The sequence below is a fragment of the Lissotriton helveticus genome, chromosome 3_2, assembly GCF_964261635.1.
Source record: "Lissotriton helveticus chromosome 3_2, aLisHel1.1, whole genome shotgun sequence".
Taxonomy (NCBI): Eukaryota; Metazoa; Chordata; class Amphibia; order Caudata; family Salamandridae; genus Lissotriton; species Lissotriton helveticus.
In genome coordinates this window covers 212,824,826-212,837,368 of record NC_136062.1, presented here as the reverse complement: position 1 = coordinate 212,837,368, position 12,543 = coordinate 212,824,826, and the positions used below count along the sequence as shown (strand labels likewise).

General features: G+C 44.3%; 1 protein-coding gene across 1 annotated transcript in view; it reads right to left on the bottom strand.

Annotated features, from left to right (window-relative positions):
- CCDC33 (coiled-coil domain containing 33) overlaps positions 1-12,543 on the bottom strand; it is a 1,331,950-nt gene that overhangs the window by 875,833 nt on the left and 443,574 nt on the right. The gene's annotated exons all lie outside the window — the stretch shown is intronic.

Sequence of the window (12,543 nt, the reverse complement as noted above, 5' to 3'; positions counted from 1 at the left end):
GGTGTGGTGTCTTTGTGCCTTCTGTACTGTCATGTGTTTCTATGTTTAAAATGCTACAATCAGAGTATTAATGTTCAACTGTGCCGACCGCTGAGAGGTTGATGTCTGGGTGCATTAAACAGAAGCTGAGCGCATAAGTCGGGTGAAACTCTTCATTTCTAAGGACGGCAACTCTGTTACAGTGGGAAAACTGTTCCTTTTCCCTGCTAGGTCCTCCTTCACTTGATTCGAGCTCATTGAAACTGCAATTGAGGGCACCTTTAATTGGAGGGATTGTTATATTTTCTGATACCCTCTTTCTACCACTAAATCTGCTGGTTAGTACTGTTTTGTGTAGCAGATTGCTAGTTAACTCTTTCCCACAATTGCTTATCTTGCCATGCAATACAGAAAAGCAGCCAGATGGTTTATTAGTGGATATTTATGAGGGCTAAAGACAACACCATTTGTAAAACCAGTTTGGCTCAAAGAGTAGCTCCATGCCATTATCTCAAAGCCATAGTCTAGGTGTTTGCTTTTCCAAGCATTACGGACAAGTTGAGACATCACTGGACAATTTTCCATCTCACCTAGACTGGGCTGGTCAGTAATTTGGAAGGATGGTTACAGACATCTTTGTGAAACTATCAAATGTAAACTCTGCCTGTAGCCTTGATGCACAGTACCTAACTTGTTGATCGTCTTAAAATTTTAATTTCTAAAAACTTAGAAGAACTTAGCCCAGTGAACAAATGTTCCAAAGACGCTAAAACCATGATTTCGAAATCAACACAATATATGAAGCAAAGGAAACTGGGTTCCTGGTTGAGGGGGGTGAAGCCCTACTCAAAAAGCAACCACAATTTTCATCACAGTGAAACACAAGCAAACCCCAAATTAACCTATGCTTAATACTCTGGCATTTTCAGACACAAACAGTTAGGCTTAACGTAGAGGCAATGTGTAAAATATGTTTGTGGTACTTGAACAGTAATCAAGTGATAAAACAACACCAGAAAAATCCTACACCAATCTAGAAAAATAGGGTTCACTTTAATAAATTATTTTACACCAAAACGACAAACCTCCAGTCAGTAGAACTGATCGCGTCGGACTGGAAAAATGTCACAAGTTGAGACCGACTGCAATGGAGCTTGGGCTGGATACAGGGACCATGTTTGCACAGCTGAGAAATGTAGCTTAAATCGTGGGTGCGGAGTGTCATGCTGCGCAGCAGCAGTCCAGAGGAGTGATGTGAGGTACACATTGAGGACACGTTGCACAGCGGCGGTTCTAATGAACTCTGAAGGCTGCAATGCATCATGACTGCATCGGTTCCAATGAGGAGCTGTGAGTGCAGCGTCAAGGATGCTTCATGCAGTAGTGGTTCCGATGAGATGCGAGGTCTGTGATGTGGGCTTGCGTCATGCTGTATCATGATGCATCGGTTCCTATGAAAAGCTGCAAAGAGCTGCATCGGGTTTGCACTGTGCTGCGTCGGTTCTGGTAGTGTCCCAGCTGGGCTGGCAGAGCATCTTTAGCCCCACATCTAAGGATCCAAGCCTGGAGGGGTACCACTTGGGGGGTTAGAACTCACAGCAGGCAGAGTTTAGATGCAGGGGGTCAAAAGCCTTTTCTGTCCCTGGGGCTCTGATGAGAAGGCCAGTGAACTAGCCCTGGGAGTCACTCTGGTGGTCTTGGGTTCAAGATGCAAGTATAGTCCTTCTCGTCCAGGCAGCAAAGTATCAGGGAAGTCTTTTTTTGCAACAGCACCGCAGTCCTTCTGAGTCTTTCACATGTCAAGGCATGTACGAAAGAGTTGGGCCTGAGGGTCCAATAATAATACTTGGTGCCAGCTTTGAAGGAGGAGATGTTTCTAGAGGGTTCCACACCCCGAGTAGTTTGGAATATCTTTCACCCAAGCACTCGCCCAGCTTGTCTGGGGGTACCAAAGACTAGTGTGAAACCATTTGTGAGTGTGCAGAGACATGATCTTTGTATTGTGAAAGTGTGGTAGATGACAGCTCTACCCCTTCATTAAGTCAGAGATGGCCCATCCTACCAACACCTATTCCCCCTTTGTCGCACTGTCTTGGAGTAATCAACAAAGACCAACTGCCAGCTACATCTATTCATGTGGACCAGGATACAGGCTGTAGGCACCAAATGGTTGGGACAAGAAAATGCCAACTTTCTAAAAGTAAAAAGAACAATTGATGGACAGAATGCAGAACAATGTCATGCATTCACCCCAGTACAGAGATCTGGGCTAAATCCATCGTATTTTTGCTCACAATGCCATTCCCGTTTGGACCAAGCCATAGGCAAATCAGTCTTGACCCTGCACCCAATGGGAACAGTCCAGCCTTAACTGCCAGGCCAGGTCCTTCCTGGACTGGAAACAAGTATCCTAGGACTGGTTTCAGGCTTTCAGCCCTCATCAGCCAGGATAGCTTGACTCCAGTGGCATGGAGAGCACAGGACTCACGTCTGAGCATACCCGTCCCACTCGGGGTGACAAATGCAAAAAGAACAATTGATGGACAGAATGCAGAAGAATGTCATACATTCACCCCAGTACAGAGATCTGGGCCTAAATCCATCGTTTTTTTGCTCACCATGCCATTCCCGTTTGCAACCAGCCATATGCAAATCAGTCTTGACCCTGCACCCAATGGGAACAGTCCAGCCCGATCTGCCAGGCCAGGTCCTCCATGGACTGGAAACAAGCATCCTAGGACCGGTTTCGGGCTTTCATCCCCCATCAGCCAGAATAGCTTGACTCCAGTGGCATGGAGAGCACGTTCGGGCTGGACTGTTCCCATGAGGCACAGGGTCAGACTGATTTGCATATGGCCATGTCTGAACTGGGGTGGTGGAGAGAGCTAAAGAATGATGATGGGTTAAACCCAGATCAGCTGACAGGGGGTGAGTGTTTGATTTGCATAAACGCTCCGTCCATCATCCCCTTTGGTATAACTTTCTAAAAGTGGCGTTTTCAGAATTGTGACTAAAATCTGACTTTATCATTAAAGAAGGTTTTAAATTATAATTCTTTAGGCACCAAATTTGATATTTCTGCCTGCTCCCAATTGAAAGTTATCAATTTTTAAATGTAATTAGTTAACCCAATGTTATCCTATGGAAGAGGTAGGCTTTGCAGTAGGGAAAAATGAATGTAAGAATTTCTCACTACCAGAACATGTAAAACTTAAAAATACATGCTTAACTTTTTTAATTCACTGTACCCTGTACATATGCATTAAAAAGGAAAGTTTAGGCAAAAGGTTTATATTGACAGGTAGAAATGGCACTTTAAACAGCACACACAGGCTGCAGTGGCAAGTTTGGGAGATTTTAAAAGCTACTTAAGTGGGTGGCACATTGAGTGCTGTAGGCCCATTAGTAGCATTTAATTTACAGGCCCTGGGTACACGTACCACCACTTTTACGATGGGCTAACAAATACATTAAATGTGTCAACTGGATGTAAACCAATGTAACCATGTTTAAAAGAGGGAGCAGAAGCGTTTTAGTACTGGTTGCGAGTGGTAAAGTCCACAGAGTCCTGCCAGTCAATAAAAACGGGTTCAAAAACAGGAGGGCAAAGGGAAAACATTTGGGAATGACTGCAAAGAGTGCCAAGTTGAACATGAAGGTGATGCATTTTATGGCTAATGAGGACATTGTTCCACTGAAAGTCTAGGTTCCTACATAGGTTGCCTCAACAGGACCTGCAGAGATATATTTACAAATCAGGAAACAAGCATCATAAATCCATCCGTCCCAGTCCTTCAGCAGCCTGGGAGCTACTGGGATTAAATCAGAGGGAAGGATTCCTTGTGGGGCACCCATGGTTCTATGACCAGACCAAAGCAGCCTCGCCCTCAGACCGATACCTACGATTAGTCCTGGTCACTTCCAGTCACAATTTTAGTAATGTTCTTAACTTTCTCGCCAATTCTGCATTGTGTTTCATTTTTTATTAACATGGTATATCTAATGATAGATATGTTTGTAAAGTAATGCATTTGTGTTTTTTTCTAGACCTTTAAAGATTGGGGTTTATTCAAATATATCTAAATTTTTTGTCAGATTGCTTAGACATTGCTTGTTGTTTTTACTGTGTGTTGATTATCAAATTGGGCCTTCCAATCCTCTTCAGAGGAGCAGCTTTGGCCTGAAGCTACCATAAACAAAGAATACAAGTAACGTTTTACAACTTTTCTCAGCTTTTTTCCTCAAGACTCACTATGTCCAATTTGTGCACATAGACGGTCCCCTTCATTAGTATATTGCTGACTATTCTTTTTGAAAGGGGTACAGTTATTTCGACCTCACTCAAAAAATCATGACAGAAATTCTAAAAGTATACAATAAAAAATTACCAAGAAAGCGAAATGCATTGTGGATTCCATTCCATACACTGTGTTACTCTGAAACATGTTTTTCAAAGTAGTGCTTTCTGAATAAAGGCATAGGACAATCATGAAAGGCAGGTGCGGTGGGGAAGGAACAGAGGAGGATACAACAAAAACAAGGGGGACAAGAACTGCCAGTGGTGTGCATAAGAGGAAAGCAGGGAAAGCATGAAGCAGGGTTGACAAAAAGGAATTGCAAGGAAACACGAAGTGCCATGAGAGAGAATGGGTTTACATAATAGTAACTGCTGAAAAACTAAGAGGCATTTAAGAGAAAGAGCTATGCAAAGCTTTTCTTTAAAAACAAAATAATTGTTACTAGAGTGCTATGACCCACTAATCCCAGGGGGAAACGGTCAGAGCCGGAGGAACAGCAGGATTAACTTTCGTTTATGTAATTTGAACAATGCTTCCTTAGAATTAAACATGCTACCATCTTGGTCAACGGTTTTAAGGTTTGAGGGCGGGACAAGGGGATCTGGAAAATAGCTGGAATGCATAAATCCTCGATCCCTTGGAAAAGCCTTCAGCTGCTATCCCACGGTAGCTCTGGGATTTGCAAAAGAAGAACAATTGTGCCAATTCTCAGCAAAATCTTTAATTCCTGTTGATTAGTTTAAGGCTGTATGTTGTATAAGTGTTGTATAAGTAATAAGCAGCACACGCCTTCGTATGATGTTTAGGGGATTTAAAGCACACGCTTCTGGGACTCTCCCATTCCAAACCAGGAGGTCAGATAATGTTTTGCCATATATGGAAACACAAATATCCGTGCCTCTCTTGAAGTGTGCCTGAGTAGCTTTATTTGTGATGTTTTGGTGACTTTAGAGTGGTTGCGTGTGACTTCAAAAGCAACAGTTCCGGAACAGTGTTGTTAAGAAAGGACCCGCCTGCCTTCACTATGACTATCGGGGCCTGATTCACAAAGGTAAACTTACACTTTTGTCTAAGTTTACTATTTTTTGGTATTCACAAACTACAAATCTATTTATACTAATAGTTATTTTAATACTGCCGAGACTCATGGCAGAGTCTACGCACATATAAAGATAGACCTGTCCTTTAACTATTTGTAAAATTAAACTCTTAGGGGTATATTCACAAGAACGTGTGATAACTACCGCAAGAGTAGCGTAACGCAACTTTCAACATTAAAGCTTATTGCGGGAAAATAACCCAGTGTCAACGTGGAATTCCCAACATTAGTCGCATGCGATAGACACCACATAACGCGGCAAATGTCCGTGTGAAAATCAACGCCACGCTGCAAAAATGCAGTATGTGAACGCTAAAAAAAATGCGATGAGGCCAACCGCGGGACAAAAAGTAGCGACAACCAACCACAGGCCTGCTAATCCCACGCGTCTGGTGGGACAGTGCACCATAAAAACCACAGAAAAAATACACCAGAAACAAGCCAAAGCACGTAGCAACATGGAGGCACCCTAACCCAGCGCAGAGGCCTACTCGAACCCCACAAACCCCACAGACCACCATCAAGGAACAAAGGAGTCGGGGAAAGCAAACGAGAAGAGGGAGAGGAAGACGGAGGTGCAGAACGCAGGAAAACAAGACCATAGTCGCGGAGGTGACAGAACACTACCAGCAACTGACCTACTAGCAGAGGAATCCAGCACCCCCAAACAGTCACAATGTACACTGCCATACAGTCTGCATGCAAACTAGCACAATGCGCCAACATGTATGCTAACACAAAGGCAACACACACCTCCCCTACACATCGCAAAGGGGCACACAACCCCTGCAGCAGAGAACATAATACAACACATCAGTGATGCCGGAGAGGACCACCACACCGTCGACACCGATGCCCTACAACAGCCCATAGATATCCCACGCAAACCCCCACCAGTACCAGGACAGGCAAAATACTCAAAGGAGAACACTGAACCGGCAACAGACTGTGGTATATAAATAAATAATACCGGATCTATTTTTGAATGAATGAATGAATAACAGATAGCTCAATAAAATAAGAGTCAAGATTCGAGGTAGTGGGAGTTTTGCAGGTTTATTACAGCATAAAGGACAGGGACAGGACAACCTGCATAGGAACAGAATGGCAAGGACTAGCATGGCCCGGCAGCTGCCGGGGACCGGATCTGGAATGGCTAGCTCTAACATTTAATAACATTACATGAGCATATATACATAACGCAAACACATAGCATTACATTGCAATGGGCGTAGCAGTGGGTGGAGCAGTAGGTGTGACGTGTAGCAGTCGCGAAAGATAACGGTACAAAGGAGGTGTAACAGGGCGTATACATAGACATGTGATGCAAACGTAATAGAATATGTCATGAAATGGGCGGAAACATTGGAGGGGGCTACCTAAGGAGCCGGGACCTCTAACCTAATGGTGCGCGCAAACTGACAATGACGTGTTACTAGGAGAAGCTGGGGGCTATGAACTCTGTGCTAGGAGCAGAGACTAAAGTCTGGAGGGTCGGAGCGACATGTACCTAGACCCTATCTGGTATCTAATGTTTAGGGAACATGTTGATATAAACTAGAAGTCATGAGGGGAGAAGCTAACTGACTCTAAGGCTAGAGCATGCATTTATTCTACATGTAGTACGTGATGAAGAATATTAAATGACCATTAAATCCAGTATTTCTCTTACATGGAGCCGAATAGGCTAGACAATGACGGAAACTATTGATGCAGTTCAGTAGCTTAGGAATGCAGAGAAGGAGGACTAAACTGATAGCTGGAATCATAACATAGTCTTGGCAGACTCGGAGGCAGAGCCAAGCTGCACCGGGCACTGCGAGGCAGGAAGTAAGTGAAGGGTCGAGGATACAGGTGGGGGCTGTATCGCTCCTCAGCGAGGCTTCAGGAGACAGGGGCTGAATCTGATGTCCGGGCCCTGTTGAGGCCTAGAAACGGGGACTTTATAATGAAATAACGTGCACACTAAGGAACGTGGCAACATAACTTTACATAGGCCTGACACTCATATTACTCATGAGGACTAGGAAATGGCATATCAGAGGTGGACACAACTATAATTGCGTCTTGAATCGGACATGGGGAATAACATATGCATATTGGTCATGCACACATAACATATGATGGATGACACGTAGGGACACAGAACATGACAAAATTTACTTTTCCACATTCCCTCCTTGTCACTACGTTTCCATCAGGAAACATCAATATGCATGATACCATCTATCATTTCATACAGTACCATTTGTTCATCTCGAATTGTCTTGGAACGAGATTTAGAACGGGGCTTGAGACTAGGAATACAAGAGGTAGCACACTTGCCGCAAATCGCAGGGCCACATTGTATACAGAGGCAGCAGCTGAATATGATCGCTACTGCAATACCTAGAAAAGACAGGACTTTCCATCCCCAGGCAGAAATTATATTCCAGAACCAACCGGACCATGTCCAGGTGCCTGGATCTTGGTGTAACAGATGGGCAATTTTATGAAGTCTGGTTATAGCTGAATAAACAGACGGCGCGTTATTTGGAATGAAAATGCAGCAACTGGATCCGAGGACTCTACAGGCCCCGCCCCTATCGGCCAGTATGACGTCAAGGACGAGACGATTCTGGAGCACAACAATTCTCATAAAGGATTGCTCTTCGGTTAAGTTACCTAGAGCGGAGGCAGTCTCATCTACTACAGCTTCAAGGGTTCTTGTTAACCTACGAATTAGCTTACTATTTACAACTGTGCCTAAATAAGGGAAAACACCTTTATCAATGTCAATGAATTGCTCTGCAGCAGTCTCAGTATAATCGACAATCGGGAGGTTTCTCTTGTGTCTAGTGTGTACTAGGTAGGAATTCCTATGGTAGTCAGGTGGTGCTAGAAAAACAGGTGGCAGTAGGAAGGCAATGTAACAGGTTCCCTCCCAATCGAGGGGCAGACGAACATATGCAGTTTGACCACAAACGAAATAAGAATGACGTGAAGCTTTAAAAATAGATTTCCCACTGTCACTATACTTGATAATAGTAGTACAATCACTATGTCCTACGTGTACAGAACCATAACTACGAACACATAATTCGCCTTTGACTGGTAATACTGAAATAGCAGGTGAATCCATAGAATCTGGAGTAGTATCAGACTGAACATTCAGGACCATGAAATTCGACGAATAATTACCTAAATTGTACACTTCATTTTCTAGGTCTAAACCTGTTCTGTGGGGAAGACCTTTCTTGTCTGGGAAACATGTGCTGTTAAGAAAGGACATATCTGTCGAGGATGACGTTAACGTGGACCATGCTCCACACGAACCATTATGGGAAAAAGGATAGGGAAAGAGTGGCAGAACTCCCTTCGGTGTCTGGAAAGGGGGGAGTCGACCACACACCCAACAATTAGTGGCATTGCTGGTTTGATGTGAATAATGCAACATGCGGATAAATGTATTGTTACGCATAGCGAGGCGGTATGAATATTCGTGAGGAGGCAGATCACTAAACGTGTGCTCTACTGTAACATTAGAATGCTTATTTACATGAGGAACTGGAAAACACAGGTAAAATGCGTAACTGGTGCAGGAAATCAAAAGGCTGAGAAATAATATGAAACTTAGAAAAATGATACATCGAATTGAGTTTTGACTAACTCTCTCACTATGGGGGTCTATTTTATACATGTCAGAAACAGTCTAACCGTTTCACCTAGGGGAGGACTTATACAATCAAACTGACTGACTTATTTTACTAGACCGGAGTTTTTGCTTATACTCCTGCTGCGGAGTTTTCTCTACCAAGGGAGGGGTTGTATCAATGTCATTTGCGGGACAGTCCTTAGGAACAATGTTTTGACAAGTCTTGATATCCTGGGAAATGTTCTTAGAGACCGGTTTTAATCCGTAGAATTTCTTGACGTGCGAAAGATGCACCCAGCCGCGGCGTCCTTCCAATTTCACGGCTGTACGGGTGGTGAGGAGGACCTGACGGGGCTCCTTCCAACGTGGCTCCAGCGGACTTGATCTGTCGAAGTTCCGCACGAGTACCATCGAACCTGGAACGATTTCATGCGGTGCCACCTCGGTATTGTCTGGAAATGCGGCGGCAACCTGTGAACGACATGAGTTGAGGGCAGACATCAAGGAAGCTAGGTAATCTGTCAGCATATTACATGAAACATCAGTAATACTTCGGGGTCTAGGAGTACCCCACATGTTAGGGGGGCGGCCGAATACGACCTCATACGGGGACAGACCTGATCTGGAATGTGCGACCATGCGCATATAAAATAAAGCAACTGGCAGAGCTACTAGCCAGTCCACACCCTTGTCTTTACATATTTTAGCAATTCGGATTTTCAGAGTCTGATTATGTCTCTCAACGAGACCGGCTGCTTCAGGATGGCGTACACAATGAAACTTCCACTGGTACCCTAACAACAGGGAAACGTGCTTCATTAACTCTGAGGAGAATGGTTGGCCGTTATCAGAATATACGACTCTAGGGAGTCCATATCGAGGGAAAAACTCACGAACCAACTGCTTGGCAGTGGTCGCGGCTGTGTAATCTGGGACTGGATATGCTTCTGTCCATCTGGACAAAGCGCATACAACTACAAGGACATACTTGAAACCTCGACATCGCTCCATCTGAATATAATCCATCTGGAGGACCTCAAAAGGGTGGTCAGGGGGCTGGAATCCACCTTGTTCCACCGGGACACTTTTACCTGGATTAAACTGACAACATATCATACAGGTACGGACTTTCTGCTTGGCTGCAGCTCGTAAATGCTTGTTGAACCAAATGTTCTGGATACTGTCTAACATTGCTTTTTCTCCTAAGTGTGCTGGACTATGTGCGGTATTAATAATGACTTGAACCATAGAGTCGGGGAGAAACCATGCGGTTCTTCCCTTCGTCACCCATCCTTGATCTGTCTGGACCCCTCCTTGTTCGGACCATTTCTTCATTTCATCGGGAGTAGCATGTAACTGGATATCTATGACATCTTGTGTAGGGTCCTTAACTGTCATACATGTAGTCGGATCTGGAGTATGTGTCTGTGTCGGATTAACTTGAATGTCTAGAGTCTGTGCTGTAAGCTTGGCTGTGCGATCTGCTAGATCATTACCCTGGGAAATAATGTCAGTAACTTTCGTATGTGCTTTGCATTTCATAATAGCAATGGAGGTCGGTAAATGTATGGCATCTAACAGAGCTTGAATAAGGAGACCATGCTGAATCTTGGTCCCATGAGAAGTCATGAAAACTCTCTCTTGCCAGAGCACTCCAAAGTCGTGAACGACTCCAAATGCGTAGCGTGAATCTGTGTAAACATTAACTTTCAGGTTCTTGGCGTGTATGCAGGCTTGTGTCAGAGCAACTAGCTCTGCTGCTTGAGCGGACAGAGTGTCAATGCGGTGTGTCTCAATAACCTCAGTGTCAGTAGTCACTGCATACGCGGCAACTAAATCTCCTGTACTAGTCCTCATACATGAACCATCCACATAAAGTGTCAGGTCGGGATCTGGTAACGGAATGTCTGTCAGGTCTTGTCTTGGTTTTGTCGTAATGTTGACTACTTCCACACAGTCGTGTGTGGCAGAATTTGGATTAACTGATGGTAACAGTGTAGCAGGATTCAGGACGTTGCAGCGTCTGATTTCTATGTGTGGCTGAAACAGTGTCAATTCATAACCTGTTAGACGTGCAATTGTCAAGTGCTGTGTTTGTGTTCTATTTAAAAGAACTTCCACGGAGTGTGGAACTTGTACTGTCAGGGAGTGTCCTAAAACTATGGAATCACTTTGTCTGATAGCTAGTGCTGTGGCTGCAACTGACTTGAGGCACGCAGGCAAAGCCTGGGCGACCGGATCTAGTGTGCTCGAAAAGTAAGCACACGGCTTGTACTGTCCTGCTTGATCTTGTGTGAGAACAGATAATGCTGTACCTTCGCGTTCAGTGACGAAAAGTGTAAAAGGCTTACTGTAGTTCGGTGTAGCTAGAACTGGAGCTTGGCATAAAGCTTTCTTTAACTCGTTGAAACTAAGTGTATGTTCAGATGTCCAAGGGAGGACAGTCATTGCGGCTGCCTCCTGTGTCGTTAACTGTATCAGTGGCTTGGCTAGAAATGCATACTGTGGAATCCATTGTCTACAATAAGAAGTAAGGCCAATAAAAGCACGTACCTCCTTCTGGGTTCTGGGCTGAGGAAGACTCGCTATCAACTGGATACGGTCTGGTGTCAACTGCCTACCCCTCTTGGACAGTAAGTGTCCTAAGTAGACCACTTGCTGGACACAGAATTGAAGCTTCGAAGGGGACACCTTGTGCCCCATCTCGGCTAGGAAATACAGAACCGTCAGTGACGCTCGCTCGCAGTCACGTTCAGAACGGGCTGTGATCAATAGATCATCGACATACTGGAGCAGGGCAGTGTCAGTTGGCATATGAATGTTGTCAAGTTGTCTCTTAAGTGCTTGGCTGTAAATACTAGGGCTTTCTGTGAAACCTTGAGGAGCTCGTGTAAACATATAGCTCCTTCCATTTAAACAAAATCCGAAAAGAAACTGGCTGTCTGGATGAATCGGAACACTAAAAAATGCATTCTTAAGATCGATTACAGTAAAGAACATGGCTTCGGAATCAATGGCTGTCAATAGGGAAGAGATATCTGGAACAACTGGGTACTGCGGAATAATACATTTATTAAGCTCTCGTAGGTCGATCACTAATCGATATACTGGGGGTGCATTTGGATCAGTACGTTTCATGACTGGAATGATCGGAGAGTTACATACATTGGAGTCAGTTTCTACAACTACTCCTTGAGCCATGAGCTCGTCTATAATTTTGGATAAGGCTGCTACAGCCTCAGGTGGCAATCTATACTGTCTGATTCGTGGTAACACTACACCTGGTTTGAGAGTCACACGATAGGGTGTGATTTGCATATAACCTACATCAGTTGGACCTTGCGCCCATAAATGCTGTGGAACATTAGACAGTCTTGAATCAAAATCTCGTAATACATAGTGACCCTTAAAGTCACGTAGGAACAATCGTATTCCCTCTGGGGAACAGCATATAACTGCACCTAACTCTTTCAGTGTTTTAATGCCTAATAGATTTTCTGGACATGACTTAGTAAGTAACAGATCAGTAGTAC